Below are 4,356 nucleotides of genomic sequence, written 5' to 3'. Positions count from 1 at the left end.
ATAAAAAAATTTACATGACCACCAAAAATTCAATGTCCTTTTCCCTTGATAACACCCTAGCAATGATTCTTATCACTATAGTAAGCCTCCAAGACAGGGAAATTTAGGAAAAATTCTATGAAACCAACTTTGCAAAAGCAAGTGAGGTGCATTCCACTTTGGTGTTGACTGCATTCCAACCTGGGGCGTGTAATTACTTTACTCTGTGGGGCTCTCTTTTCTCTCTGGAGAAGCCTGTGCTCTTTTGAACACCTTTCTTTTTCTCCATCTATTTATTTATTTATTTATTTATTCATTTATTTATTTATGGCTTTTTGGGGGGTCATACATGGCGATGCTCAGGGATTACTCCTGGTTCTGCACTCAGGAATTACTTCTGGTGGTGCTCAGGGGGAAATATGGGGTTCTGGGGATCAAATCTCAGTGGCTCACATGCGAGGCAATTCCCCTACCTGTACAATGGCTCTGGCCAGTCTTTTGTTTTTTGGGGGAAGGGACCCATAAGTAAGCAGTGCTCACGGCTTACTCCTGACTCCCCTCATGGGCTTGAAGGACAATTTGGGGTGTCATACTCTGGTTAGCTGTGCAACAGAGGGATGCCCTCCCACTCTATTACCTCTCCAGCTCCTCTATTTTTCCTTTAATGAGGAATCTTCATATTGTTTTCCACAGAAGTTGAACCAGGTGACATTCCTGCCAACAGTGAACAAAGGATCCTTTATCAAATATTTCTGCCCACTGTGATTGTCTCCAGGCTTTGTGACATATGCCATTCCATTGGTGTGAGATGATATCTCCTCATTGTTTTGACTCCGAAAAATGCAAAATGTTTTCCATTTTTCTGATGATAATTGATATTACGCATTTTTTATATACCTACCGGCAATCTGTATGTTCTCTTCAAGTGTCTATTCATTTTCCTCTCTCCATTTTTAATGAGGTTATTGTTTTTGTTGTTGTGGAGCTTGGTGAGTGCTTTATATATCTTGGATATTAGTTCTTTATCAAGGACTATGTTTTCTCCCATTCAGTAAGGGTGCAAATATTTTTTCCCATTCAGTAAGGGTGTGTTTAATTTTAGGCCAGTTTTCTCTTGCTATTTAAAACCTTTAAAATTTTCTGTAGTCCCATTGTTTATTTCTGTTTTCTTTGCCAATGGAGTCGAATCACTGAAGACACACCTGAGGTCCCTTCTGTTTTTATGAGAATAGGCATCAAACCCGGGAAACCTGATCAGAGGCCAGGACTGACTTTCATTTTCCTGTGAAGAAAAAAAACGTGCCTTCAGGCTGAGAATTATGGGTCCCTGAAAAAATGGATGGTAGAGACCAGTTCCCATACCTCTTTATCAGGTGGGTTTCAGGTCTCATGGGATAAGAAGACCTTAGCATCCATGTCACGCATGAGCTTATGTCCACCTATTGGTTTCAACCTCCCTCCCTAAGCGCTTCACTTACTACATTGTGATAGGCCACGAAGGAAGAAAGCGGTATGTTCTATTGTAGCTACTACTCTGTCCCCACCCTGTAGCTCCCAACACTTACCAGCAAGGGAGGAGGCTAAGATGTCACTGTATCACTGTCACTGTCATCCTGATGTTCATCGATTTGCTCAAGCGGGCACCAGTAATGTCTCTATTGTGAGACTTGTTGTTACTGTTTTTGGTATATCGAATATGCCAGGGGTAGCTTGCCAGGCTCTGCAGTGAGGGCAGGATACTCTCGGTAGCTTGCCGGGCTCTCCGAGAGGGGCGGAGGAATTGAACCTGGGTTGGCCGGGTGCAGGGCAAATTCCCTACTGGCTGTGCTAGTTGGTCCATGAAGGTAAGATGACCACAATATCTAATACACACACAGAGTTCACACAGACTTCATACCCGTGCACATACGCACGCATGCCAGCACGCACACAGAGTTTCTGGATTATAATTTCCACAAGCCAAAACGTTGTCAGTGATAAAGGCTTCTTTTGTTATCTGAATTAGTAACTTTGGGGAAGCACCTAAGAATGACAGCTGGAGATTCAACCCGATATTCAGAGGGCTTGAATTTCCAGTCCTACCCCCACATCTCTAGGACCAGAAATCAACTGGTGACTGAATTCAAATATCAGTGCCCAACAAGTCAGTCCTGGCCTCTGATCAGGTTTCCTGGGTTTGATGCCTATTATCATAAAAACAGAATAATCTTCCATGCCTATGTTGCAAAGTGTTCTAAAAAAAACTAAAAGAACAAGAGTTGGAGACCTTTCAGTTGGTGAACATGGAGACTTGGGGAGAATGGTGCACTTTAAGTAGGCACGGAGGCTTCATACCCTCTTCCATACTGTGCCTTATATATATCTTCCAGTTGGCTGTCTATTCTTTGTAATAAACCAGCAATCTATTTTTTTTTGCTTTTTGGGTCACATCCGTCGATGCACAGGGTTACTCCTGGCTCTGCACTCAGGAATTACTCCTGGCAGTGCTCAGGGGACCATATGGGATGCTGGGATTCAAACCTGGGTTGGCCGCGTGAAAGGCAAACACCCTACCCAGTGTACTATTTCTCCAGATCCTAAACCAGTAATCTATTGAGCAAAGAAATTCCCTGACTTCTGTGAGCTGCTCTAGCAAATTAAACTTGAGGAGGAGGGTGTGGGAACCTCTGATTTGTAGCCACTGAATAAGAACCCAAGTTATAACCTGGCATGGTACTTAAAGTCTAAGAAGGATGTCACAGGAACCTCCAATCTATAACTGAGTAGTCAGAAACATATTATAATCTGGGTTTGTGTCTGACATCTGTAGTGAGGGCCTTTTTTTTTAAAGTATTTTGTCCATAGGGCAGAGCCTGGAAAACTACCTGTGGCATATTCGATATGCCAAAAACAGTAACAAGTCTTGCAATGGAGATGTTACTGGTGCCCACTCAAGCAAATCGATGAACAACAGGACAACAGTGCTACAGTGCTACAGTTATTTTATTTATGCCATGGGGCTTGGGGTTGTGCTATACTCAACAATGCTTACAGATTACTCCTTGCTCTCTGCTCAGGAGTCATTCCCAAAAGAGCTTGAGGGACCATATGGGATACTGGGAATTGAACCTGAGTCAGTTGCATGCAAGGCAAGCATCCTCCCCTCTGTACTATTGCTCCAGCCCCAGAACTGAGGGTCTCCTTGAAAAAAGTGAATCCTTAACTTTGGAGGCTCATGCAATTTCTGGTTAAATGGTGTCCCAACTGGGTTGAATTCTCAGACATCCTGGAATCCTCCACATGCTCACATTGGAAATTAGGTGGGAACAAATATTATGGAGGCCAAAAGAGCTTGGATCTCTGGAGAACTTTTGCAGTACTCTGGATCTAAATCTGTCTGAGTTCAAATCAAATCTGTCTAAACCCATTACCTATGCCCTGTCATTTTTATTTTTTTGCCACACCCAAGATGCTCAGAGCTTACTTCTGTCTCTGTGTACATGTACAGGGTTCACTTCTGGAAGTTCTCAGGGGACTATATGTGGTGCCAGGTCAGCTATGTGCTAGGAAAGTGCTCTACTATTTCTTTGGTCCCTATCCTACGAGTTAGAAAATGGTTTTCACAACAGAAAATCAGCACGGATATAAACAATTCAACAACACAACAAAAATTCTTTATACATACTCACAGATTATATATCAAGAGTTGTACACGGGGAAACCTCAACAAGTTTACTTGTTTGGTTGTGTGGGTTTTTGAGAAAGTGTGGGGATAAAGATTTGGGCCACATCTGGCAGTGACCAAGGGTTACTCCCTGTCCTGTGCTCAGGTGTCACTCCTGGAGGTGCTCAGGACCCTGTGTTGCTAATATTCAAACCAGGATCTATCAGGAGTGACTCCCCGCCCTCAAGACCAACCAAAAATAGCCCCTCAGAACGACTAGGTGTGGTCCCCAAACAACAACTACAAAAAAGGTGAAATATGCAGAGTACATTCTCCAACCACTAGGAACTCAAACTAGAAATCAATAAAAGAAAAAATATCTCCCAAAGTTTTTAATTTGATTTTTTATTAGTGAATCACTGTGAGATACAGTTACAAACTTACAAACTTCCGTGCTTGCGTTTCAGTCATACAATGGTCGAGTACCCATCCCTCCACCAGTGCCAGGATCATTTTCCACCACCAATGATCCCAGCATCCCTCCCACCACCTCCACCCAGACCTCCTCCCTCCCCACCCCACCTCTGTGGTGGCAGGGCATTCTTTTTTGCTCTCTCTCTCCTTTCGGGTGTTGTGGTTTGCAGTAGAGGTATTAAGTGGCCATCATGTTCGGTCTATAGTCTCCCAAAGTTTATAAAATAATCAAAAGTCAAGTCTCACTAGTTTATGGAACT

The sequence above is a fragment of the Sorex araneus genome, chromosome 3 (assembly GCF_027595985.1).
Source record: "Sorex araneus isolate mSorAra2 chromosome 3, mSorAra2.pri, whole genome shotgun sequence".
NCBI classification, from domain to species: Eukaryota; Metazoa; Chordata; class Mammalia; order Eulipotyphla; family Soricidae; genus Sorex; species Sorex araneus.
Note: the sequence above shows the minus strand (reverse complement) of the source record.